The sequence below is a fragment of the Cavia porcellus genome, unplaced genomic scaffold, assembly GCF_034190915.1.
Source record: "Cavia porcellus strain 051 isolate PalLab524CR breed Dunkin Hartley unplaced genomic scaffold, mCavPor4.1 scaffold_26, whole genome shotgun sequence".
Classification (NCBI taxonomy): domain Eukaryota; kingdom Metazoa; phylum Chordata; class Mammalia; order Rodentia; family Caviidae; genus Cavia; species Cavia porcellus.
The window spans coordinates 25,912,284-25,937,676 of NW_026947509.1; the positions used below are offsets into that span (position 1 = coordinate 25,912,284).

Here is a 25,393-nt window from a genome sequence, read left to right on the forward strand (position 1 = left end):
GGGCTAAGCAGATGAGCTGAGGGGGCAGACAGCAAATGCAGAGATTTGGCAAGAGCTCCAGGGACCCCAGATGAGGAAGGTGTCTGTGTGCCTGTGGCAGAGGGGGAAAAAGCGTGGGCTGAGCCGGAGAGAGTGTAAGCCTTAAGCGTGGCACAACCTGCCTGGAGGGTGTGAGCGGCTTCCTGCCTTTGGTGCCCAGATGTCTGAGGAGCCCGGAAAGGCCCTCCACGTTTCTCTTCTCGGGGTGTGAGTGTGTGTGTGTGTGTGTGTGTGTGTGTGTGTGTACGTACGTGTGCGTGCCCACGCTTATGGGTATGTGTGTGTGTGTGCCCGTGTGTCTGTGTGCGAGTTTGTGCTGGCGTGTCTGGGCGTGCTTGGGCTCCTTGGGGGAATGGAGGGAGGTGGGGGCCTCACTGCTCTCTGGCGGTGCCCAGTCCCGCTCGTGCAAAGGGCTCTGTGCAGAGGAGACTGCGACACGTGGGGCTGCAGGCCTCTTGGCCTCCTCGTCTGCAGAGGCCCCGGCCGGCCGCTGTCCCCACCGCCCCCACCTCAGGCTCACCAAGGCACAGGGCATGACAGTTCACCTTGAGTAGACAGGGGTGCCCGGGGACGCGCTGTGGAGCGTCCTTTGCTTGAGGCGGATGTCACCGCTCAGCAGTGGGGGAGAGGCCACGGCCAGCTCTGCGTGCCTGCCACGCGGGAGCCCGGTGAGCACTGGCCCGAGGCGCAAGCCTGGGCCTTGGCTGGACGGGCTCCCGTGCCTTTGGGGCGGGCAAGGGGACTGGGGGATGAGCTAGCTGGGTGGAGGACGCAGGCGGCCAGCGGTGCCTGAGGGTGGCCGCCACCCCAGTGGAGGATGCCTGGCCTCGGTGCGAGCCGCTGGCAGCTGCCCACCCGACCCCCGACCCCGACTGTGGGTCTCCGTCTGGGCGGCCAGCAGAGCCAACGTTCGGGGGCGCTGGGCACGCAGCACACAGAAACCTGTGGCAAGGCCTCGGTGGGCGCCTGGGCGGGGATCCGAACCGGACCCCGCAGTGGGCATGTTCTCTTGCGGCCTGGGCCCCTCGGGAAGCCATGGAGTTGCGCCCTCCCGCCCCTCTGCCAGGGGAGTCCCGCCGGGGCGGGCGTGGCAGAGGCTGCAGCCATGCCCGCACCCCACCCCTCCTGGGCTGGCCTGCCTGTGGACCCCTGTCGCCGTCCTGTCTGCGGGGGCCTCTGAGAGTCCGGGCCAAGCCCCAGGGCCACCGTCTCCCGCCACCGGGGGCGCAGCCGTGGCGCGGAGGGTGGGGGAATCCAGGTGCTTCCGGCTGGCGCCCCGACAGGGACCTCAGCCGGACCCCGTGGCGTGGCCTGGCTGCTGCGCCTCTGCCCTTGGAGGTCGCCTGCTGGCCGCCCAGGCCGGATCTCCCGCTGCCCTCCCCTGTCGCCGCCCTCCTCCAGCCCACCCCGGCCCACCCCGGCCCACCCCGGCGCACCGACCCGGGCCGTGCACTCGGGGCTCCCCCGCAGCTTTCAGACCACCCGGGCGGCGCGGGCATCCCGCACGCCGGGCCACAGCGAGAGGCCACGACGGGCAAGAGGGCCGAGGCCGTGGGCGCGGATGCCACCCACTCAATCACAGACGCACTGCCCGCCCGCCCCGGTGCCCGCCCCGGTGCCCGCCCCGGTGCCCGCCCCGGCTGCCGCAACCGCTTCGCCCCCGGGCTGGGCTCCGCCCGCAAAGCAGAGCCACACCCGGGCTCCAGTCTCCCGGCTGGCTGCCCACTCCCACTCCCAGTCCCAGGCCCGCGGACCTCTGGCCTTCCGGGGCCTCGGCCTCCCTGGGCTCCGGAAAACCGCGCGCCCAGGCCCCGGAGACGTGCACCCTTCGATAGCTCAGCTGGTAGAGCGGAGGACTGTAGCCCCAACAGCCATCTGTGGACATCCTTAGGTCGCTGGTTCGATTCCGGCTCGAAGGACGTGCCTGACGCTTTTGCGTGCACACCCGCGGCGCGGCGCGGCGCGGCGCCCTGCCTGCCCACTCTCACCCAGCGCTCCGGACACCGCCACCCCGGCTTCCTGGCGCGAGCTGCACCCACGGACCCCTGGGGAAGCCGCCTGTCGCCTCCTCCCCTGCTGAGGCATCTGCGCCTTTGCCCCATCCGGAGGCACACTCGCTGGGCCAGGCCAGCCACCACCAGAGCGCAAACACACACACGCAAACACACACACACACACACACACACACACACACAAGCTCCAGACCCGCTCTTTTCATTTTAGCCCGAGGGGAGGCCGCCTCCCCTTGCACCCTCCACATGCCCTCCGGCTCCGCCACTTTGCTCTACGCTGCAGCCTTCTGCCACCTCAGACCCTCCAGCTCTCCGGACACGCCAACTGGCCCTGCACACCGCGCGCCCACCTGCGCCACACAGCCCAGGGGTGGACCCACCTGGCACGCCCCTCACCCTGCCTGCTCCACTCCACACCCCTGCCTCCCGCCTCCCTCCTTCCACACACCAAGGAGCCATCTCTTGCTGCCTCTGTCTCCCACTGCTTCCAATTGCCCAGGCTGCGCTGCTCCACACACCCTATCTGTCTCCCTCTGGCCCTCACCCTGGGTTTGGGTCTTGCTGCCTTCCTGTGTGGATCTCTGTCCAGCTCTCGGGCTAGTTTTCGTTCTCACTCTCACTCTCTTTCATTCTCTGTTTCCCTGTCTCTCTGTCTCTGGGTCTCTCTGTCTGTCTGTCTGTCTGTCTGTCTGTCTCTTTCTCTCTCTCTCTGTCTCTTTCTCTCTCTGCGTGTGTCTCTCTCTCCTTGTGATTCTTCTGAAGTGTGCCTATGGATCTAGCTGCATTTGGTATGAAGTCTCCGGGTGCTGGGCCAGGAGGCCCATGCTTGCTTCATTCCGGATGATGGTGGCAGAGATGGACGGAGGGCTGACATGTGTTTCCGGTGGCCTCCTGGCTGGAGATGGCAGTTGGCTTGCCCTGCCTAAGGTCCGCAGCCTCTCGTGCCTCACCTCGTTCCAGTCTTCCCACCACTTCCGGAGGCCGCCACCATACTGTTAGGGGAAGTCTCTGGAAGAGCAAGGCTCCCTGAGAGCTCGGTGGGAAGGGGATACAATCCCCTAGTCCCATCGGCCTGCCCCCGAGCTGAGGGCTAAGCAGATGCGCTGAGGGGGCAGAGAGCAAATGCAGAGATTTGGCAAGAGCTCCAGGGACCCCAGATGAGGAAGGTGTCTGTGTGCCTGTGGCAGAGGGGGAAAAGGCGTGGGCTGAGCCGGAGAGAGTGTAAGCCTTAAGCGTGGCACAACCTGCCTGGAGGGTGTGAGCGGCTTCCTGCCTTTGGTGCCCAGATGTCTGAGGAGCCCGGAAAGACCCTCCACGTTTCTCTTCTCGGGGTGTGTGTGTGTGTGTGTGTGTGTGTGTGTGTGTACGTACGTGTGCGTGCCCACGCTTATGGGTATGTGTGTGTGTGTGCCCGTGTGTCTGTGTGCGAGTTTGTGCTGGCGTGTCTGGGCGTGCTTGGGCTCCTTGGGGGAATGGAGGGAGGTGGGGGCCTCACTGCTCTCTGGCGGTGCCCAGTCCCGCTCGTGCAAAGGGCTCTGTGCAGAGGAGACTGCGACACGTGGGGCTGCAGGCCTCTTGGCCTCCTCGTCTGCAGAGGCCCCGGCCGGCCGCTGTCCCCACCGCCCCCACCTCAGGCTCACCAAGGCACAGGGCATGACAGTTCACCTTGAGTAGACAGGGGTGCCCGGGGACGCGCTGTGGAGCGTCCTTTGCTTGAGGCGGATGTCACCGCTCAGCAGTGGGGGAGAGGCCACGGCCAGCTCTGCGTGCCTGCCACGCGGGAGCCCGGTGAGCACTGGCCCGAGGCGCAAGCCTGGGCCTTGGCTGGACGGGCTCCCGTGCCTTTGGGGCGGGCAAGGGGACTGGGGGATGAGCTAGCTGGGTGGAGGACGCAGGCGGCCAGCGGTGCCTGAGGGTGGCCGCCACCCCAGTGGAGGATGCCTGGCCTCGGTGCGAGCCGCTGGCAGCTGCCCACCCGACCCCCGACCCCGACTGTGGGTCTCCGTCTGGGCGGCCAGCAGAGCCAACGTTCGGGGGCGCTGGGCACGCAGCACACAGAAACCTGTGGCAAGGCCTCGGTGGGCGCCTGGGCGGGGATCCGAACCGGACCCCGCAGTGGGCATGTTCTCTTGCGGCCTGGGCCCCTCGGGAAGCCATGGAGTTGCGCCCTCCCGCCCCTCTGCCAGGGGAGTCCCGCCGGGGCGGGCGTGGCAGAGGCTGCAGCCATGCCCGCACCCCACCCCTCCTGGGCTGGCCTGCCTGTGGACCCCTGTCGCCGTCCTGTCTGCGGGGGCCTCTGAGAGTCCGGGCCAAGCCCCAGGGCCACCGTCTCCCGCCACCGGGGGCGCAGCCGTGGCGCGGAGGGTGGGGGAATCCAGGTGCTTCCGGCTGGCGCCCCGACAGGGACCTCAGCCGGACCCCGTGGCGTGGCCTGGCTGCTGCGCCTCTGCCCTTGGAGGTCGCCTGCTGGCCGCCCAGGCCGGATCTCCCGCTGCCCTCCCCTGTCGCCGCCCTCCTCCAGCCCACCCCGGCCCACCCCGGCCCACCCCGGCGCACCGACCCGGGCCGTGCACTCGGGGCTCCCCCGCAGCTTTCAGACCACCCGGGCGGCGCGGGCATCCCGCACGCCGGGCCACAGCGAGAGGCCACGACGGGCAAGAGGGCCGAGGCCGTGGGCGCGGATGCCACCCACTCAATCACAGACGCACTGCCCGCCCGCCCCGGTGCCCGCCCCGGTGCCCGCCCCGGTGCCCGCCCCGGCTGCCGCAACCGCTTCGCCCCTGGGCTGGGCTCCGCCCGCAAAGCAGAGCCACACCCGGGCTCCAGTCTCCCGGCTGGCTGCCCACTCCCACTCCCAGTCCCAGGCCCGCGGACCTCTGGCCTTCCGGGGCCTCGGCCTCCCTGGGCTCCGGAAAACCGCGCGCCCAGGCCCCGGAGACGTGCACCCTTCGATAGCTCAGCTGGTAGAGCGGAGGACTGTAGCCCCAACAGCCATCTGTGGACATCCTTAGGTCGCTGGTTCGATTCCGGCTCGAAGGACGTGCCTGACGCTTTTGCGCGCACACCCGCGGCGCGGCGCGGCGCGGCGCCCTGCCTGCCCACTCTCACCCAGCGCTCCGGACCCCGCCACCCCGGCTTCCTGGCTCGAGCTGCACCCACGGACCCCTGGGGAAGCCGCCTGTCGCCTCCTCCCCTGCTGAGGCATCTGCGCCTTTGCCCCATCCGGAGGCACACTCGCTGGGCCAGGCCAGCCACCACCAGAGCGCAAACACACACACGCAAACACACACACACACACACACAAGCTCCAGACCCGCTCTTTTCATTTTAGCCCGAGGGGAGGCCGCCTCCCCTTGCACCCTCCACATGCCCTCCGGCTCCGCCACTTTGCTCTACGCTGCAGCCTTCTGCCACCTCAGACCCTCCAGCTCTCCGGACACGCCAACTGGCCCTGCACACCGCGCGCCCACCTGCGCCACACAGCCCAGGGGTGGACCCACCTGGCACGCCCCTCACCCTGCCTGCTCCACTCCACACCCCTGCCTCCCGCCTCCCTCCTTCCACACACCAAGGAGCCATCTCTTGCTGCCTCTGTCTCCCACTGCTTCCAATTGCCCAGGCTGCGCTGCTCCACACACCCTATCTGTCTCCCTCTGGCCCTCACCCTGGGTTTGGGTCTTGCTGCCTTCCTGTGTGGATCTCTGTCCAGCTCTCGGGCTAGTTTTTGTTCTCACTCTCACTCTCTTTCATTCTCTGTTTCCCTGTCTCTCTGTCTCTGGGTCTCTCTGTCTGTCTGTCTGTCTCTTTCTCTCTCTCTCTGTCTCTTTCTCTCTCTGCGTGTGTCTCTCTCTCCTTGTGATTCTTCTGAAGTGTGCCTATGGATCTAGCTGCATTTGGTATGAAGTCTCCGGGTGCTGGGCCAGGAGGCCCATGCTTGCTTCATTCCGGATGATGGTGGCAGAGATGGACGGAGGGCTGACATGTGTTTCCGGTGGCCTCCTGGCTGGAGATGGCAGTTGGCTTGCCCTGCCTAAGGTCCCCAGCCTCTCGTGCCTCACCTCGTTCCAGTCTTCCCACCACTTCCGGAGGCCGCCACCATACTGTTAGGGGAAGTCTCTGGAAGAGCAAGGCTCCCTGAGAGCTCGGTGGGAAGGGGATACAATCCCCTAGTCCCATCGGCCTGCCCCCGAGCTGAGGGCTAAGCAGATGAGCTGAGGGGGCAGACAGCAAATGCAGAGATTTGGCAAGAGCTCCAGGGACCCCAGATGAGGAAGGTGTCTGTGTGCCTGTGGCAGAGGGGGAAAAAGCGTGGGCTGAGCCGGAGAGAGTGTAAGCCTTAAGCGTGGCACAACCTGCCTGGAGGGTGTGAGCGGCTTCCTGCCTTTGGTGCCCAGATGTCTGAGGAGCCCGGAAAGGCCCTCCACGTTTCTCTTCTCGGGGTGTGAGTGTGTGTGTGTGTGTGTGTGTGTGTGTGTACGTACGTGTGCGTGCCCACGCTTATGGGTATGTGTGTGTGTGTGCCCGTGTGTCTGTGTGCGAGTTTGTGCTGGCGTGTCTGGGCGTGCTTGGGCTCCTTGGGGGAATGGAGGGAGGTGGGGGCCTCACTGCTCTCTGGCGGTGCCCAGTCCCGCTCGTGCAAAGGGCTCTGTGCAGAGGAGACTGCGACACGTGGGGCTGCAGGCCTCTTGGCCTCCTCGTCTGCAGAGGCCCCGGCCGGCCGCTGTCCCCACCGCCCCCACCTCAGGCTCACCAAGGCACAGGGCATGACAGTTCACCTTGAGTAGACAGGGGTGCCCGGGGACGCGCTGTGGAGCGTCCTTTGCTTGAGGCGGATGTCACCGCTCAGCAGTGGGGGAGAGGCCACGGCCAGCTCTGCGTGCCTGCCACGCGGGAGCCCGGTGAGCACTGGCCCGAGGCGCAAGCCTGGGCCTTGGCTGGACGGGCTCCCGTGCCTTTGGGGCGGGCAAGGGGACTGGGGGATGAGCTAGCTGGGTGGAGGACGCAGGCGGCCAGCGGTGCCTGAGGGTGGCCGCCACCCCAGTGGAGGATGCCTGGCCTCGGTGCGAGCCGCTGGCAGCTGCCCACCCGACCCCCGACCCCGACTGTGGGTCTCCGTCTGGGCGGCCAGCAGAGCCAACGTTCGGGGGCGCTGGGCACGCAGCACACAGAAACCTGTGGCAAGGCCTCGGTGGGCGCCTGGGCGGGGATCCGAACCGGACCCCGCAGTGGGCATGTTCTCTTGCGGCCTGGGCCCCTCGGGAAGCCATGGAGTTGCGCCCTCCCGCCCCTCTGCCAGGGGAGTCCCGCCGGGGCGGGCGTGGCAGAGGCTGCAGCCATGCCCGCACCCCACCCCTCCTGGGCTGGCCTGCCTGTGGACCCCTGTCGCCGTCCTGTCTGCGGGGGCCTCTGAGAGTCCGGGCCAAGCCCCAGGGCCACCGTCTCCCGCCACCGGGGGCGCAGCCGTGGCGCGGAGGGTGGGGGAATCCAGGTGCTTCCGGCTGGCGCCCCGACAGGGACCTCAGCCGGACCCCGTGGCGTGGCCTGGCTGCTGCGCCTCTGCCCTTGGAGGTCGCCTGCTGGCCGCCCAGGCCGGATCTCCCGCTGCCCTCCCCTGTCGCCGCCCTCCTCCAGCCCACCCCGGCCCACCCCGGCCCACCCCGGCGCACCGACCCGGGCCGTGCACTCGGGGCTCCCCCGCAGCTTTCAGACCACCCGGGCGGCGCGGGCATCCCGCACGCCGGGCCACAGCGAGAGGCCACGACGGGCAAGAGGGCCGAGGCCGTGGGCGCGGATGCCACCCACTCAATCACAGACGCACTGCCCGCCCGCCCCGGTGCCCGCCCCGGTGCCCGCCCCGGCTGCCGCAACCGCTTCGCCCCCGGGCTGGGCTCCGCCCGCAAAGCAGAGCCACACCCGGGCTCCAGTCTCCCGGCTGGCTGCCCACTCCCACTCCCAGTCCCAGGCCCGCGGACCTCTGGCCTTCCGGGGCCTCGGCCTCCCTGGGCTCCGGAAAACCGCGCGCCCAGGCCCCGGAGACGTGCACCCTTCGATAGCTCAGCTGGTAGAGCGGAGGACTGTAGCCCCAACAGCCATCTGTGGACATCCTTAGGTCGCTGGTTCGATTCCGGCTCGAAGGACGTGCCTGACGCTTTTGCGCGCACACCCGCGGCGCGGCGCGGCGCGGCGCCCTGCCTGCCCACTCTCACCCAGCGCTCCGGACACCGCCACCCCGGCTTCCTGGCGCGAGCTGCACCCACGGACCCCTGGGGAAGCCGCCTGTCGCCTCCTCCCCTGCTGAGGCATCTGCGCCTTTGCCCCATCCGGAGGCACACTCGCTGGGCCAGGCCAGCCACCACCAGGGCGCAAACACACACACACACACACACACACACACACACACACAAGCTCCAGACCCGCTCTTTTCATTTTAGCCCGAGGGGAGGCCGCCTCCCCTTGCACCCTCCACATGCCCTCCGGCTCCGCCACTTTGCTCTACGCTGCAGCCTTCTGCCACCTCAGACCCTCCAGCTCTCCGGACACGCCAACTGGCCCTGCACACCGCGCGCCCACCTGCGCCACACAGCCCAGGGGTGGACCCACCTGGCACGCCCCTCACCCTGCCTGCTCCACTCCACACCCCTGCCTCCCGCCTCCCTCCTTCCACACACCAAGGAGCCATCTCTTGCTGCCTCTGTCTCCCACTGCTTCCAATTGCCCAGGCTGCGCTGCTCCACACACCCTATCTGTCTCCCTCTGGCCCTCACCCTGGGTTTGGGTCTTGCTGCCTTCCTGTGTGGATCTCTGTCCAGCTCTCGGGCTAGTTTTCGTTCTCACTCTCACTCTCTTTCATTCTCTGTTTCCCTGTCTCTCTGTCTCTGGGTCTCTCTGTCTGTCTGTCTGTCTGTCTGTCTGTCTCTTTCTCTCTCTCTCTGTCTCTTTCTCTCTCTGCGTGTGTCTCTCTCTCCTTGTGATTCTTCTGAAGTGTGCCTATGGATCTAGCTGCATTTGGTATGAAGTCTCCGGGTGCTGGGCCAGGAGGCCCATGCTTGCTTCATTCCGGATGATGGTGGCAGAGATGGACGGAGGGCTGACATGTGTTTCCGGTGGCCTCCTGGCTGGAGATGGCAGTTGGCTTGCCCTGCCTAAGGTCCCCAGCCTCTCGTGCCTCACCTCGTTCCAGTCTTCCCACCACTTCCGGAGGCCGCCACCATACTGTTAGGGGAAGTCTCTGGAAGAGCAAGGCTCCCTGAGAGCTCGGTGGGAAGGGGATACAATCCCCTAGTCCCATCGGCCTGCCCCCGAGCTGAGGGCTAAGCAGATGCGCTGAGGGGGCAGAGAGCAAATGCAGAGATTTGGCAAGAGCTCCAGGGACCCCAGATGAGGAAGGTGTCTGTGTGCCTGTGGCAGAGGGGGAAAAGGCGTGGGCTGAGCCGGAGAGAGTGTAAGCCTTAAGCGTGGCACAACCTGCCTGGAGGGTGTGAGCGGCTTCCTGCCTTTGGTGCCCAGATGTCTGAGGAGCCCGGAAAGACCCTCCACGTTTCTCTTCTCGGGGTGTGTGTGTGTGTGTGTGTGTGTGTGTGTGTGTGTGTACGTACGTGTGCGTGCCCACGCTTATGGGTATGTGTGTGTGTGTGCCCGTGTGTCTGTGTGCGAGTTTGTGCTGGCGTGTCTGGGCGTGCTTGGGCTCCTTGGGGGAATGGAGGGAGGTGGGGGCCTCACTGCTCTCTGGCGGTGCCCAGTCCCGCTCGTGCAAAGGGCTCTGTGCAGAGGAGACTGCGACACGTGGGGCTGCAGGCCTCTTGGCCTCCTCGTCTGCAGAGGCCCCGGCCGGCCGCTGTCCCCACCGCCCCCACCTCAGGCTCACCAAGGCACAGGGCATGACAGTTCACCTTGAGTAGACAGGGGTGCCCGGGGACGCGCTGTGGAGCGTCCTTTGCTTGAGGCGGATGTCACCGCTCAGCAGTGGGGGAGAGGCCACGGCCAGCTCTGCGTGCCTGCCACGCGGGAGCCCGGTGAGCACTGGCCCGAGGCGCAAGCCTGGGCCTTGGCTGGACGGGCTCCCGTGCCTTTGGGGCGGGCAAGGGGACTGGGGGATGAGCTAGCTGGGTGGAGGACGCAGGCGGCCAGCGGTGCCTGAGGGTGGCCACCACCCCAGTGGAGGATGCCTGGCCTCGGTGCGAGCCGCTGGCAGCTGCCCACCCGACCCCCGACCCCGACTGTGGGTCTCCGTCTGGGCGGCCAGCAGAGCCAACGTTCGGGGGCGCTGGGCACGCAGCACACAGAAACCTGTGGCAAGGCCTCGGTGGGCGCCTGGGCGGGGATCCGAACCGGACCCCGCAGTGGGCATGTTCTCTTGCGGCCTGGGCCCCTCGGGAAGCCATGGAGTTGCGCCCTCCCGCCCCTCTGCCAGGGGAGTCCCGCCGGGGCGGGCGTGGCAGAGGCTGCAGCCATGCCCGCACCCCACCCCTCCTGGGCTGGCCTGCCTGTGGACCCCTGTCGCCGTCCTGTCTGCGGGGGCCTCTGAGAGTCCGGGCCAAGCCCCAGGGCCACCGTCTCCTGCCACCGGGGGCGCAGCCGTGGCGCTGAGGGTGGGGGAATCCAGGTGCTTCCGGCTGGCGCCCCGACAGGGACCTCAGCCGGACCCCGTGGCGTGGCCTGGCTGCTGCGCCTCTGCCCTTGGAGGTCGCCTGCTGGCCGCCCAGGCCGGATCTCCCGCTGCCCTCCCCTGTCGCCGCCCTCCTCCAGCCCACCCCGGCCCACCCCGGCCCACCCCGGCGCACCGACCCGGGCCGTGCACTCGGGGCTCCCCCGCAGCTTTCAGACCACCCGGGCGGCGCGGGCATCCCGCACGCCGGGCCACAGCGAGAGGCCACGACGGGCAAGAGGGCCGAGGCCGTGGGCGCGGATGCCACCCACTCAATCACAGACGCACTGCCCGCCCGCCCCGGTGCCCGCCCCGGTGCCCCCCCCCCCCGGCTGCCGCAACCGCTTCGCCCCCAGGCTGGGCTCCGCCCGCAAAGCAGAGCCACACCCGGGCTCCAGTCTCCCGGCTGGCTGCCCACTCCCACTCCCAGTCCCAGGCCCGCGGACCTCTGGCCTTCCGGGGCCTCGGCCTCCCTGGGCTCCGGAAAACCGCGCGCCCAGGCCCCGGAGACGTGCACCCTTCGATAGCTCAGCTGGTAGAGCGGAGGACTGTAGCCCCAACAGCCATCTGTGGACATCCTTAGGTCGCTGGTTCGATTCCGGCTCGAAGGACGTGCCTGACGCTTTTGCGCGCACACCCGCGGCGCGGCGCGGCGCGGCGCCCTGCCTGCCCACTCTCACCCAGCGCTCCGGACACCGCCACCCCGGCTTCCTGGCTCGAGCTGCACCCACGGACCCCTGGGGAAGCCGCCTGTCGCCTCCTCCCCTGCTGAGGCATCTGCGCCTTTGCCCCATCCGGAGGCACACTCGCTGGGCCAGGCCAGCCACCACCAGAGCGCAAACACACACACGCAAACACACACACACACACACACAAGCTCCAGACCCGCTCTTTTCATTTTAGCCCGAGGGGAGGCCGCCTCCCCTTGCACCCTCCACATGCGCTCCGGCTCCGCCACTTTGCTCTACGCTGCAGCCTTCTGCCACCTCAGACCCTCCAGCTCTCCGGACACGCCAACTGGCCCTGCACACCGCGCGCCCACCTGCGCCACACAGCCCAGGGGTGGACCCACCTGGCACGCCCCTCACCCTGCCTGCTCCACTCCACACCCCTGCCTCCCGCCTCCCTCCTTCCACACACCAAGGAGCCATCTCTTGCTGCCTCTGTCTCCCACTGCTTCCAATTGCCCAGGCTGCGCTGCTCCACACACCCTATCTGTCTCCCTCTGGCCCTCACCCTGGGTTTGGGTCTTGCTGCCTTCCTGTGTGGATCTCTGTCCAGCTCTCGGGCTAGTTTTCGTTCTCACTCTCACTCTCTTTCATTCTCTGTTTCCCTGTCTCTCTGTCTCTGGGTCTCTCTGTCTGTCTGTCTGTCTGTCTGTCTGTCTGTCTGTCTCTTTCTCTCTCTCTCTGTCTCTTTCTCTCTCTGCGTGTGTCTCTCTCTCCTTGTGATTCTTCTGAAGTGTGCCTATGGATCTAGCTGCATTTGGTATGAAGTCTCCGGGTGCTGGGCCAGGAGGCCCATGCTTGCTTCATTCCGGATGATGGTGGCAGAGATGGACGGAGGGCTGACATGTGTTTCCGGTGGCCTCCTGGCTGGAGATGGCAGTTGGCTTGCCCTGCCTAAGGTCCGCAGCCTCTCGTGCCTCACCTCGTTCCAGTCTTCCCACCACTTCCGGAGGCCGCCACCATACTGTTAGGGGAAGTCTCTGGAAGAGCAAGGCTCCCTGAGAGCTCGGTGGGAAGGGGATACAATCCCCTAGTCCCATCGGCCTGCCCCCGAGCTGAGGGCTAAGCAGATGCGCTGAGGGGGCAGAGAGCAAATGCAGAGATTTGGCAAGAGCTCCAGAGACCCCAGATGAGGAAGGTGTCTGTGTGCCTGTGGCAGAGGGGGAAAAAGCGTGGGCTGAGCCGGAGAGAGTGTAAGCCTTAAGCGTGGCACAACCTGCCTGGAGGGTGTGAGCGGCTTCCTGCCTTTGGTGCCCAGATGTCTGAGGAGCCCGGAAAGGCCCTCCACGTTTCTCTTCTCGGGGTGTGTGTGTGTGTGTGTGTGTGTGTGTGTACGTACGTGTGCGTGCCCACGCTTATGGGTATGTGTGTGTGTGTGCCCGTGTGTTTGTGTGCGAGTTTGTGCTGGCGTGTCTGGGCGTGCTTGGGCTCCTTGGGGGAATGGAGGGAGGTGGGGGCCTCACTGCTCTCTGGCGGTGCCCAGTCCCGCTCGTGCAAAGGGCTCTGTGCAGAGGAGACTGCGACACGTGGGGCTGCAGGCCTCTTGGCCTCCTCGTCTGCAGAGGCCCCGGCCGGCCGCTGTCCCCACCGCCCCCACCTCAGGCTCACCAAGGCACAGGGCATGACAGTTCACCTTGAGTAGACAGGGGTGCCCGGGGACGCGCTGTGGAGCGTCCTTTGCTTGAGGCGGATGTCACCGCTCAGCAGTGGGGGAGAGGCCACGGCCAGCTCTGCGTGCCTGCCACGCGGGAGCCCGGTGAGCACTGGCCCGAGGCGCAAGCCTGGGCCTTGGCTGGACGGGCTCCCGTGCCTTTGGGGCGGGCAAGGGGACTGGGGGATGAGCTAGCTGGGTGGAGGACGCAGGCGGCCAGCGGTGCCTGAGGGTGGCCGCCACCCCAGTGGAGGATGCCTGGCCTCGGTGCGAGCCGCTGGCAGCTGCCCACCCGACCCCCGACCCCGACTGTGGGTCTCCGTCTGGGCGGCCAGCAGAGCCAACGTTCGGGGGCGCTGGGCACGCAGCACACAGAAACCTGTGGCAAGGCCTCGGTGGGCGCCTGGGCGGGGATCCGAACCGGACCCCGCAGTGGGCATGTTCTCTTGCGGCCTGGGCCCCTCGGGAAGCCATGGAGTTGCGCCCTCCCGCCCCTCTGCCAGGGGAGTCCCGCCGGGGCGGGCGTGGCAGAGGCTGCAGCCATGCCCGCACCCCACCCCTCCTGGGCTGGCCTGCCTGTGGACCCCTGTCGCCGTCCTGTCTGCGGGGGCCTCTGAGAGTCCGGGCCAAGCCCCAGGGCCACCGTCTCCCGCCACCGGGGGCGCAGCCGTGGCGCGGAGGGTGGGGGAATCCAGGTGCTTCCGGCTGGCGCCCCGACAGGGACCTCAGCCGGACCCCGTGGCGTGGCCTGGCTGCTGCGCCTCTGCCCTTGGAGGTCGCCTGCTGGCCGCCCAGGCCGGATCTCCCGCTGCCCTCCCCTGTCGCCGCCCTCCTCCAGCCCACCCCGGCCCACCCCGGCCCACCCCGGCGCACCGACCCGGGCCGTGCACTCGGGGCTCCCCCGCAGCTTTCAGACCACCCGGGCGGCGCGGGCATCCCGCACGCCGGGCCACAGCGAGAGGCCACGACGGGCAAGAGGGCCGAGGCCGTGGGCGCGGATGCCACCCACTCAATCACAGACGCACTGCCCGCCCGCCCCGGTGCCCGCCCCGGTGCCCGCCCCGGCTGCCGCAACCGCTTCGCCCCCGGGCTGGGCTCCGCCCGCAAAGCAGAGCCACACCCGGGCTCCAGTCTCCCGGCTGGCTGCCCACTCCCACTCCCAGTCCCAGGCCCGCGGACCTCTGGCCTTCCGGGGCCTCGGCCTCCCTGGGCTCCGGAAAACCGCGCGCCCAGGCCCCGGAGACGTGCACCCTTCGATAGCTCAGCTGGTAGAGCGGAGGACTGTAGCCCCAACAGCCATCTGTGGACATCCTTAGGTCGCTGGTTCGATTCCGGCTCGAAGGACGTGCCTGACGCTTTTGCGCGCACACCCGCGGCGCGGCGCGGCGCGGCGCCCTGCCTGCCCACTCTCACCCAGCGCTCCGGACACCGCCACCCCGGCTTCCTGGCGCGAGCTGCACCCACGGACCCCTGGGGAAGCCGCCTGTCGCCTCCTCCCCTGCTGAGGCATCTGCGCCTTTGCCCCATCCGGAGGCACACTCGCTGGGCCAGGCCAGCCACCACCAGAGCGCAAACACACACACGCAAACACACACACACACACACACAAGCTCCAGACCCGCTCTTTTCATTTTAGCCCGAGGGGAGGCCGCCTCCCCTTGCACCCTCCACATGCCCTCCGGCTCCGCCACTTTGCTCTACGCTGCAGCCTTCTGCCACCTCAGACCCTCCAGCTCTCCGGACACGCCAACTGGCCCTGCACACCGCGCGCCCACCTGCGCCACACAGCCCAGGGGTGGACCCACCTGGCACGCCCCTCACCCTGCCTGCTCCACTCCACACCCCTGCCTCCCGCCTCCCTCCTTCCACACACCAAGGAGCCATCTCTTGCTGCCTCTGTCTCCCACTGCTTCCAATTGCCCAGGCTGCGCTGCTCCACACACCCTATCTGTCTCCCTCTGGCCCTCACCCTGGGTTTGGGTCTTGCTGCCTTCCTGTGTGGATCTCTGTCCAGCTCTCGGGCTAGTTTTCGTTCTCACTCTCACTCTCTTTCATTCTCTGTTTCCCTGTCTCTCTGTCTCTGGGTCTCTCTGTCTGTCTGTCTGTCTGTCTGTCTGTCTGTCTCTTTCTCTCTCTCTCTGTCTCTTTCTCTCTCTGCGTGTGTCTCTCTCTCCTTGTGATTCTTCTGAAGTGTGCCTATGGATCTAGCTGCATTTGGTATGAAGTCTCCGGGTGCTGGGCCAGGAGGCCCATGCTTGCTTCATTCCGGATGATGGTGGCAGAGATGGACGGAGGGCTGACATGTGTTTCCGGTGGCCTCCTGGCTGGAGATGGCAGTTGGCTTGCCCTGCCTAAGGTCCGCAGCCTCTCGTGCCTCACCTCGTTCCAGTCTTCCCACCACTTCCGGAGGCCGCCACCATACTGTTAGGGGAAGTCTCTGGAAGAGCAAGGCTCCCTGAGAGCTCGGTGGGAAGGGGATACAATCCCCTAGTCCCATCGGCCTGCCCCCGAGCTGAGGGCTAAGCAGATGCGCTGAGGGGGCAGAGAGCAAACGCAGAGATTTGGCAAGAGCTCCAGAGACCCCAGATGAGGAAGGTGTCTGTGTGCCTGTGGCAGAGGGGGAAAAAGCGTGGGCTGAGCCGGAGAGAGTGTAAGCCTTAAGCGTGGCACAACCTGCCTGGAGGGTGTGAGCGGCTTCCTGCCTTTGGTGCCCAGATGTCTGAGGAGCCCGGAAAGGCCCTCCACGTTTCTCTTCTCGGGGTGTGTGTGTGTGTGTGTGTGTGTGTGTGTACGTACGTGTGCGTGCCCACGCTTATGGGTATGTGTGTGTGTGTGCCCGTGTGTTTGTGTGCGAGTTTGTGCTGGCGTGTCTGGGCGTGCTTGGGCTCCTTGGGGGAATGGAGGGAGGTGGGGGCCTCACTGCTCTCTGGCGGTGCCCAGTCCCGCTCGTGCAAAGGGCTCTGTGCAGAGGAGACTGCGACACGTGGGGCTGCAGGCCTCTTGGCCTCCTCGTCTGCAGAGGCCCCGGCCGGCCGCTGTCCCCACCGCCCCCACCTCAGGCTCACCAAGGCACAGGGCATGACAGTTCACCTTGAGTAGACAGGGGTGCCCGGGGACGCGCTGTGGAGCGTCCTTTGCTTGAGGCGGATGTCACCGCTCAGCAGTGGGGGAGAGGCCACGGCCAGCTCTGCGTGCCTGCCACGCGGGAGCCCGGTGAGCACTGGCCCGAGGCGCAAGCCTGGGCCTTGGCTGGACGGGCTCCCGTGCCTTTGGGGCGGGCAAGGGGACTGGGGGATGAGCTAGCTGGGTGGAGGACGCAGGCGGCCAGCGGTGCCTGAGGGTGGCCGCCACCCCAGTGGAGGATGCCTGGCCTCGGTGCGAGCCGCTGGCAGCTGCCCACCCGACCCCCGACCCCGACTGTGGGTCTCCGTCTGGGCGGCCAGCAGAGCCAACGTTCGGGGGCGCTGGGCACGCAGCACACAGAAACCTGTGGCAAGGCCTCGGTGGGCGCCTGGGCGGGGATCCGAACCGGACCCCGCAGTGGGCATGTTCTCTTGCGGCCTGGGCCCCTCGGGAAGCCATGGAGTTGCGCCCTCCCGCCCCTCTGCCAGGGGAGTCCCGCCGGGGCGGGCGTGGCAGAGGCTGCAGCCATGCCCGCACCCCACCCCTCCTGGGCTGGCCTGCCTGTGGACCCCTGTCGCCGTCCTGTCTGCGGGGGCCTCTGAGAGTCCGGGCCAAGCCCCAGGGCCACCGTCTCCCGCCACCGGGGGCGCAGCCGTGGCGCGGAGGGTGGGGGAATCCAGGTGCTTCCGGCTGGCGCCCCGACAGGGACCTCAGCCGGACCACGTGGCGTGGCCTGGCTGCTGCGCCTCTGCCCTTGGAGGTCGCCTGCTGGCCGCCCAGGCCGGATCTCCCGCTGCCCTCCCCTGTCGCCGCCCTCCTCCAGCCCACCCCGGCCCACCCCGGCCCACCCCGGCGCACCGACCCGGGCCGTGCACTCGGGGCTCCCCCGCAGCTTTCAGACCACCCGGGCGGCGCGGGCATCCCGCACGCCGGGCCACAGCGAGAGGCCACGACGGGCAAGAGGGCCGAGGCCGTGGGCGCGGATGCCACCCACTCAATCACAGACGCACTGCCCGCCCGCCCCGGTGCCCGCCCCGGTGCCCGCCCCGGCTGCCGCAACCGCTTCGCCCCCGGGCTGGGCTCCGCCCGCAAAGCAGAGCCACACCCGGGCTCCAGTCTCCCGGCTGGCTGCCCACTCCCACTCCCAGTCCCAGGCCCGCGGACCTCTGGCCTTCCGGGGCCTCGGCCTCCCTGGGCTCCGGAAAACCGCGCGCCCAGGCCCCGGAGACGTGCACCCTTCGATAGCTCAGCTGGTAGAGCGGAGGACTGTAGCCCCAACAGCCATCTGTGGACATCCTTAGGTCGCTGGTTCGATTCCGGCTCGAAGGACGTGCCTGACGCTTTTGCGCGCACACCCGCGGCGCGGCGCGGCGCGGCGCCCTGCCTGCCCACTCTCACCCAGCGCTCCGGACACCGCCACCCCGGCTTCCTGGCGCGAGCTGCACCCACGGACCCCTGGGGAAGCCGCCTGTCGCCTCCTCCCCTGCTGAGGCATCTGCGCCTTTGCCCCATCCGGAGGCACACTCGCTGGGCCAGGCCAGCCACCACCAGAGCGCAAACACACACACGCAAACACACACACACACACACACAAGCTCCAGACCCGCTCTTTTCATTTTAGCCCGAGGGGAGGCCGCCTCCCCTTGCACCCTCCACATGCCCTCCGGCTCCGCCACTTTGCTCTACGCTGCAGCCTTCTGCCACCTCAGACCCTCCAGCTCTCCGGACACGCCAACTGGCCCTGCACACCGCGCGCCCACCTGCGCCACACAGCCCAGGGGTGGACCCACCTGGCACGCCCCTCACCCTGCCTGCTCCACTCCACACCCCTGCCTCCCGCCTCCCTCCTTCCACACACCAAGGAGCCATCTCTTGCTGCCTCTGTCTCCCACTGCTTCCAATTGCCCAGGCTGCGCTGCTCCACACACCCTATCTGTCTCCCTCTGGCCCTCACCCTGGGTTTGGGTCTTGCTGCCTTCCTGTGTGGATCTCTGTCCAGCTCTCGGGCTAGTTTTCGTTCTCACTCTCACTCTCTTTCATTCTCTGTTTCCCTGTCTCTCTGTCTCTGGGTCTCTCTGTCTGTCTGTCTGTCTGTCTGTCTGTCTGTCTCTTTCTCTCTCTCTCTGTCTCTTTCTCTCTCTGCGTGTGTCTCTCTCTCCTTGTGATTCTTCTGAAGTGTGCCTATGGATCTAGCTGCATTTGGTATGAAGTCTCCGGGTGCTGGGCCAGGAGGCCCATGCTTGCTTCATTCCGGATGATGGTGGCAGAGATGGACGGAGGGCTGACATGTGTTTCCGGTGGCCTCCTGGCTGGAGATGGCAGTTGGCTTGCCCTGCCTAAGGTCCGCAGCCTCTCGTGCCTCACCTCGTTCCAGTCTTCCCACCACTTCCGGAGGCCGCCACCATACTGTTAGGGGAAGTCTCTGGAAGAGCAAGGCTCCCTGAGAGCTCGGTGGGAAGGGGATACAATCCCCTAGTCCCATCGGCCTGCCCCCGAGCTGAGGGCTAAGCAGATGCGCTGAGGGGGCAGAGAGCAAACGCAGAGATTTGGCAAGAGCTCCAGAGACCCCAGATGAGGAAGGTGTCTGTGTGCCTGTGGCAGAGGGGGAAAAAGCGTGGGCTGAGCCGGAGAGAGTGTAAGCCTTAAGCGTGGCACAACCTGCCTGGAGGGTGTGAGCGGCTTCCTGCCTTTGGTGCCCAGATGTCTGAGGAGCCCGGAAAGGCCCTCCACGTTTCTCTTCTCGGGGTGTGTGTGTGTGTGTGTGTGTGTGTGTGTACGTACGTGTGCGTGCCCACGCTTATGGGTATGTGTGTGTGTGTGCCCGTGTGTTTGTGTGCGAGTTTGTGCTGGCGTGTCTGGGCGTGCTTGGGCTCCTTGGGGGAATGGAGGGAGGTGGGGGCCTCACTGCTCTCTGGCGGTGCCCAGTCCCGCTCGTGCAAAGGGCTCTGTGCAGAGGAGACTGCGACACGTGGGGCTGCAGGCCTCTTGGCCTCCTCGTCTGCAGAGGCCCCGGCCGGCCGCTGTCCCCACCGCCCCCACCTCAGGCTCACCAAGGCACAGGGCATGACAGTTCACCTTGAGTAGACAGGGGTGCCCGGGGACGCGCTGTGGAGCGTCCTTTGCTTGAGGCGGATGTCACCGCTCAGCAGTGGGGGAGAGGCCACGGCCAGCTCTGCGTGCCTGCCACGCGGGAGCCCGGTGAGCACTGGCCCGAGGCGCAAGCCTGGGCCTTGGCTGGACGGGCTCCCGTGCCTTTGGGGCGGGCAAGGGGACTGGGGGATGAGCTAGCTGGGTGGAGGACGCAGGCGGCCAGCGGTGCCTGAGGGTGGCCGCCACCCCAGTGGAGGATGCCTGGCCTCGGTGCGAGCCGCTGGCAGCTGCCCACCCGACCCCCGACCCCGACTGTGGGTCTCCGTCTGGGCGGCCAGCAGAGCCAACGTTCGGGGGCGCTGGGCACGCAGCACACAGAAACCTGTGGCAAGGCCTCGGTGGGCGCCTGGGCGGGGATCCGAACCGGACCCCGCAGTGGGCATGTTCTCTTGCGGCCTGGGCCCCTCGGGAAGCCATGGAGTTGCGCCCTCCCGCCCCTCTGCCAGGGGAGTCCCGCCGGGGCGGGCGTGGCAGAGGCTGCAGCCATGCCCGCACCCCACCCCTCCTGGGCTGGCCTGCCTGTGGACCCCTGTCGCCGTCCTGTCTGCGGGGGCCTCTGAGAGTCCGGGCCAAGCCCCAGGGCCACCGTCTCCCGCCACCGGGGGCGCAGCCGTGGCGCGGAGGGTGGGGGAATCCAGGTGCTTCCGGCTGGCGCCCCGACAGGGACCTCAGCCGGACCCCGTGGCGTGGCCTGGCTGCTGCGCCTCTGCCCTTGGAGGTCGCCTGCTGGCCGCCCAGGCCGGATCTCCCGCTGCCCTCCCCTGTCGCCGCCCTCCTCCAGCCCACCCCGGCCCACCCCGGCCCACCCCGGCGCACCGACCCGGGCCGTGCACTCGGGGCTCCCCCGCAGCTTTCAGACCACCCGGGCGGCGCGGGCATCCCGCACGCCGGGCCACAGCGAGAGGCCACGACGGGCAAGAGGGCCGAGGCCGTGGGCGCGGATGCCACCCACTCAATCACAGACGCACTGCCCGCCCGCCCCGGTGCCCGCCCCGGTGCCCGCCCCGGTGCCCGCCCCGGCTGCCGCAACCGCTTCGCCCCCGGGCTGGGCTCCGCCCGCAAAGCAGAGCCACACCCGGGCTCCAGTCTCCCGGCTGGCTGCCCACTCCCACTCCCAGTCCCAGGCCCGCGGACCTCTGGCCTTCCGGGGCCTCGGCCTCCCTGGGCTCCGGAAAACCGCGCGCCCAGGCCCCGGAGACGTGCACCCTTCGATAGCTCAGCTGGTAGAGCGGAGGACTGTAGCCCCAACAGCCATCTGTGGACATCCTTAGGTCGCTGGTTCGATTCCGGCTCGAAGGACGTGCCTGACGCTTTTGCGTGCACACCCGCGGCGCGGCGCGGCGCGGCGCCCTGCCTGCCCACTCTCACCCAGCGCTCCGGACACCGCCACCCCGGCTTCCTGGCGCGAGCTGCACCCACGGACCCCTGGGGAAGCCGCCTGTCGCCTCCTCCCCTGCTGAGGCATCTGCGCCTTTGCCCCATCCGGAGGCACACTCGCTGGGCCAGGCCAGCCACCACCAGAGCGCAAACACACACACGCAAACACACACACACACACACACAAGCTCCAGACCCGCTCTTTTCATTTTAGCCCGAGGGGAGGCCGCCTCCCCTTGCACCCTCCACATGCCCTCCGGCTCCGCCACTTTGCTCTACGCTGCAGCCTTCTGCCACCTCAGACCCTCCAGCTCTCCGGACACGCCAACTGGCCCTGCACACCGCGCGCCCACCTGCGCCACACAGCCCAGGGGTGGACCCACCTGGCACGCCCCTCACCCTGCCTGCTCCACTCCACACCCCTGCCTCCCGCCTCCCTCCTTCCACACACCAAGGAGCCATCTCTTGCTGCCTCTGTCTCCCACTGCTTCCAATTGCCCAGGCTGCGCTGCTCCACACACCCTATCTGTCTCCCTCTGGCCCTCACCCTGGGTTTGGGTCTTGCTGCCTTCCTGTGTGGATCTCTGTCCAGCTCTCGGGCTAGTTTTCGTTCTCACTCTCACTCTCTTTCATTCTCTGTTTCCCTGTCTCTCTGTCTCTGGGTCTCTCTGTCTGTCTGTCTGTCTGTCTGTCTGTCTGTCTCTTTCTCTCTCTCTCTGTCTCTTTCTCTCTCTGCGTGTGTCTCTCTCTCCTTGTGATTCTTCTGAAGTGTGCCTATGGATCTAGCTGCATTTGGTATGAAGTCTCCGGGTGCTGGGCCAGGAGGCCCATGCTTGCTTCATTCCGGATGATGGTGGCAGAGATGGACGGAGGGCTGACATGTGTTTCCGGTGGCCTCCTGGCTGGAGATGGCAGTTGGCTTGCCCTGCCTAAGGTCCGCAGCCTCTCGTGCCTCACCTCGTTCCAGTCTTCCCACCACTTCCGGAGGCCGCCACCATACTGTTAGGGGAAGTCTCTGGAAGAGCAAGGCTCCCTGAGAGCTCGGTGGGAAGGGGATACAATCCCCTAGTCCCATCGGCCTGCCCCCGAGCTGAGGGCTAAGCAGATGCGCTGAGGGGGCAGAGAGCAAACGCAGAGATTTGGCAAGAGCTCCAGAGACCCCAGATGAGGAAGGTGTCTGTGTGCCTGTGGCAGAGGGGGAAAAAGCGTGGGCTGAGCCGGAGAGAGTGTAAGCCTTAAGCGTGGCACAACCTGCCTGGAGGGTGTGAGCGGCTTCCTGCCTTTGGTGCCCAGATGTCTGAGGAGCCCGGAAAGGCCCTCCACGTTTCTCTTCTCGGGGTGTGTGTGTGTGTGTGTGTGTGTGTGTGTACGTACGTGTGCGTGCCCACGCTTATGGGTATGTGTGTGTGTGTGCCCGTGTGTTTGTGTGCGAGTTTGTGCTGGCGTGTCTGGGCGTGCTTGGGCTCCTTGGGGGAATGGAGGGAGGTGGGGGCCTCACTGCTCTCTGGCGGTGCCCAGTCCCGCTCGTGCAAAGGGCTCTGTGCAGAGGAGACTGCGACACGTGGGGCTGCAGGCCTCTTGGCCTCCTCGTCTGCAGAGGCCCCGGCCGGCCGCTGTCCCCACCGCCCCCACCTCAGGCTCACCAAGGCACAGGGCATGACAGTTCACCTTGAGTAGACAGGGGTGCCCGGGGACGCGCTGTGGAGCGTCCTTTGCTTGAGGCGGATGTCACCGCTCAGCAGTGGGGGAGAGGCCACGGCCAGCTCTGCGTGCCTGCCACGCGGGAGCCCGGTGAGCACTGGCCCGAGGCGCAAGCCTGGGCCTTGGCTGGACGGGCTCCCGTGCCTTTGGGGCGGGCAAGGGGACTGGGGGATGAGCTAGCTGGGTGGAGGACGCAGGCGGCCAGCGGTGCCTGAGGGTGGCCGCCACCCCAGTGGAGGATGCCTGGCCTCGGTGCGAGCCGCTGGCAGCTGCCCACCCGACCCCCGACCCCGACTGTGGGTCTCCGTCTGGGCGGCCAGCAGAGCCAACGTTCGGGGGCGCTGGGCACGCAGCACACAGAAACCTGTGGCAAGGCCTCGGTGGGCGCCTGGGCGGGGATCCGAACCGGACCCCGCAGTGGGCATGTTCTCTTGCGGCCTGGGCCCCTCGGGAAGCCATGGAGTTGCGCCCTCCCGCCCCTCTGCCAGGGGAGTCCCGCCGGGGCGGGCGTGGCAGAGGCTGCAGCCATGCCCGCACCCCACCCCTCCTGGGCTGGCCTGCCTGTGGACCCCTGTCGCCGTCCTGTCTGCGGGGGCCTCTGAGAGTCCGGGCCAAGCCCCAGGGCCACCGTCTCCCGCCACCGGGGGCGCAGCCGTGGCGCGGAGGGTGGGGGAATCCAGGTGCTTCCGGCTGGCGCCCCGACAGGGACCTCAGCCGGACCCCGTGGCGTGGCCTGGCTGCTGCGCCTCTGCCCTTGGAGGTCGCCTGCTGGCCGCCCAGGCCGGATCTCCCGCTGCCCTCCCCTGTCGCCGCCCTCCTCCAGCCCACCCCGGCCCACCCCGGCCCACCCCGGCGCACCGACCCGGGCCGTGCACTCGGGGCTCCCCCGCAGCTTTCAGACCACCCGGGCGGCGCGGGCATCCCGCACGCCGGGCCACAGCGAGAGGCCACGACGGGCAAGAGGGCCGAGGCCGTGGGCGCGGATGCCACCCACTCAATCACAGACGCACTGCCCGCCCGCCCCGGTGCCCGCCCCGGCTGCCGCAACCGCTTCGCCCCCGGGCTGGGCTCCGCCCGCAAAGCAGAGCCACACCCGGGCTCCAGTCTCCCGGCTGGCTGCCCACTCCCACTCCCAGTCCCAGGCCCGCGGACCTCTGGCCTTCCGGGGCCTCGGCCTCCCTGGGCTCCGGAAAACTGCGCGCCCAGGCCCCGGAGACGTGCACCCTTCGATAGCTCAGCTGGTAGAGCGGAGGACTGTAGCCCCAACAGCCATCTGTTCACTTCCTAGGTTGCTGTTTGGATTCCACTTGGAAGGGTGTGTGTGATGCAAGTGTCTCAGTTTATTTTATCTGTTGCGTAGTGGCATTTTTTTTAGTGAGGCTCGCTGCATAGCAATCTAAAACATCTCTCTTTTACGTATAGCTGTTGTACGTTTTCTTTTATCGTTTCTCCCTCTCGTTGTTATCGCTTCTGTTTAATGTTTTGCCTGTTTATCGCAATATATGTTTCACAGTTCTTTTCTTGTTTCCGCTTTGATTTCTCACCATAGTGAAGTAAGTGCGTTTGTACTTCAGGTGATCTGATGTAATTTTTTTCTGTGTATTTTTTAATCAGTTTATGTATAAAAGTCTCAGGTTTACCCTTGTGCATGCCTGTGTGCACCTCTGGCATATAACAAAACCACATCTTTTTATCCATCCCTTGTTTGATGTTCTTGTGGTTTATTTACAAGTTTTCACTATTACAAATTGTTGTGCTATGTATATGGGTGCACATATATTGATGTGGTTTGTTGTTTTTGATTCTTCTGTGGAGATACCCTAAAGAGTTATAGTTGGTTTCGCTGGGACTTCTCTTCCTAGTTATTAAGTGTTCTCTACACTTACTTCCACAGTGTTTACATCAGTGTGTGCTCCCATAAGCAGTGGATAAAATTTCCTTTTCCCCCATCAGTCCCTCTAGCATTTGTTATTGTTTGACTTCTTGCTATTAATCATTCTTTCTGGAGATCAATGGAATCAGCACTGTCTTAATTTGCACCTCTCAAAATGACCAGTGATGCTGAACATTATTTTTGTGTATTTATTTGTCCTTTGTATTTCTCTTCCTCTGAGGAGTGTGTGTTCATTTCAGATGCCCATTTTTGGATTGAGTCTTTGAGTTTAGGGCATCTGATTTTGTTCACTTCTTTATATGTGCTAGATATAAGTCCTTTGCCTGTGGGAAACTAAGTATAATTTTTCCACTCTGTGGGTTTTGTTTTTGCTCTGTTGGCGACTGCTTTTGCTGTACAAAAATTTTCATAAGGTAAGTTCCCATTAGTTGATTCTTTGAACTATTTCCCTTGCAGTCTTGGTTTTGTTCGTGTAGTATCTGCCTGTCCTCAAGTTTTCTGCCTATTTTCTCTTCTAGTACATTTAATATTTCAGTTTGAATATTTAGATCTCTGATTTATTTTGACTTTAGTGTATGGTGATGGGCGTGGGTCCAGTTTTAGTCTTTGACATGTGGAGAGCCACTTTTTCCAGCAACATTTATTCAGAGGCTGCCTTTCAGTGAACATGTTCTTCTCCTTTGTCAAAGACAAAGTATCTGGTGTGTTTGTAGTTGTGTCTACACCTGCTATTCTATTCCATTGATCCTCAGGCCTCTGAGGATTGCAATGTTCCCTGTCTTGCCTTTGTTACCCAGAACTGTCTTTGCTATCCTAGATCTCTTCTGGTTCCAAATGAATATTTGGAATATTTTGTCTAGATCTGTGAGTTATGTTGATGGTATTTTTATTTGGATTGCTTTAAATCTGTATTGCAGTTTTTGGAGTATAACCATTTTCACTATGTTGATACTTCCTATCTATGAGCAAGGGATATGTTTCCATTTTTTGATGGCCTCTTCCTCAACTGTTTTTTAAAGATATTTTAATTTTTTACTGTGCAGATCTTTTATATCCTTTGGTTAGGTTGATTCC

At 65.7% G+C, this 25,393-nt stretch overlaps 7 non-coding genes across 7 annotated transcripts; all 7 read left to right on the forward strand.

The window, feature by feature from the left end:
* The first annotated feature begins 1,864 nt into the window (after positions 1-1,864).
* On the forward strand, positions 1,865-1,958 carry Trnay-gua (transfer RNA tyrosine (anticodon GUA)). Its single transcript has 2 exons — positions 1,865-1,901; positions 1,923-1,958. It is a non-coding gene; the product is annotated as a tRNA-Tyr (tRNA).
* Positions 1,959-4,996: 3,038 nt separating this feature from the next.
* Trnay-gua (transfer RNA tyrosine (anticodon GUA)) lies at positions 4,997-5,090 on the forward strand. The gene is made up of 2 exons: positions 4,997-5,033; positions 5,055-5,090. It is a non-coding gene; the product is annotated as a tRNA-Tyr (tRNA).
* Positions 5,091-8,094: 3,004 nt separating this feature from the next.
* On the forward strand, positions 8,095-8,188 carry Trnay-gua (transfer RNA tyrosine (anticodon GUA)). Its single transcript has 2 exons — positions 8,095-8,131; positions 8,153-8,188. It is a non-coding gene; the product is annotated as a tRNA-Tyr (tRNA).
* A 3,024-nt stretch (positions 8,189-11,212) lies between these two features.
* Trnay-gua (transfer RNA tyrosine (anticodon GUA)) lies at positions 11,213-11,306 on the forward strand. Its single transcript has 2 exons — positions 11,213-11,249; positions 11,271-11,306. It is a non-coding gene; the product is annotated as a tRNA-Tyr (tRNA).
* Positions 11,307-14,324: 3,018 nt separating this feature from the next.
* Positions 14,325-14,418, forward strand: Trnay-gua (transfer RNA tyrosine (anticodon GUA)). The gene is made up of 2 exons: positions 14,325-14,361; positions 14,383-14,418. It is a non-coding gene; the product is annotated as a tRNA-Tyr (tRNA).
* Positions 14,419-17,432: 3,014 nt separating this feature from the next.
* Positions 17,433-17,526, forward strand: Trnay-gua (transfer RNA tyrosine (anticodon GUA)). The gene is made up of 2 exons: positions 17,433-17,469; positions 17,491-17,526. It is a non-coding gene; the product is annotated as a tRNA-Tyr (tRNA).
* Positions 17,527-20,552: 3,026 nt separating this feature from the next.
* Trnay-gua (transfer RNA tyrosine (anticodon GUA)) lies at positions 20,553-20,646 on the forward strand. Its single transcript has 2 exons — positions 20,553-20,589; positions 20,611-20,646. It is a non-coding gene; the product is annotated as a tRNA-Tyr (tRNA).
* The last annotated feature ends 4,747 nt before the right edge of the window (positions 20,647-25,393 follow it).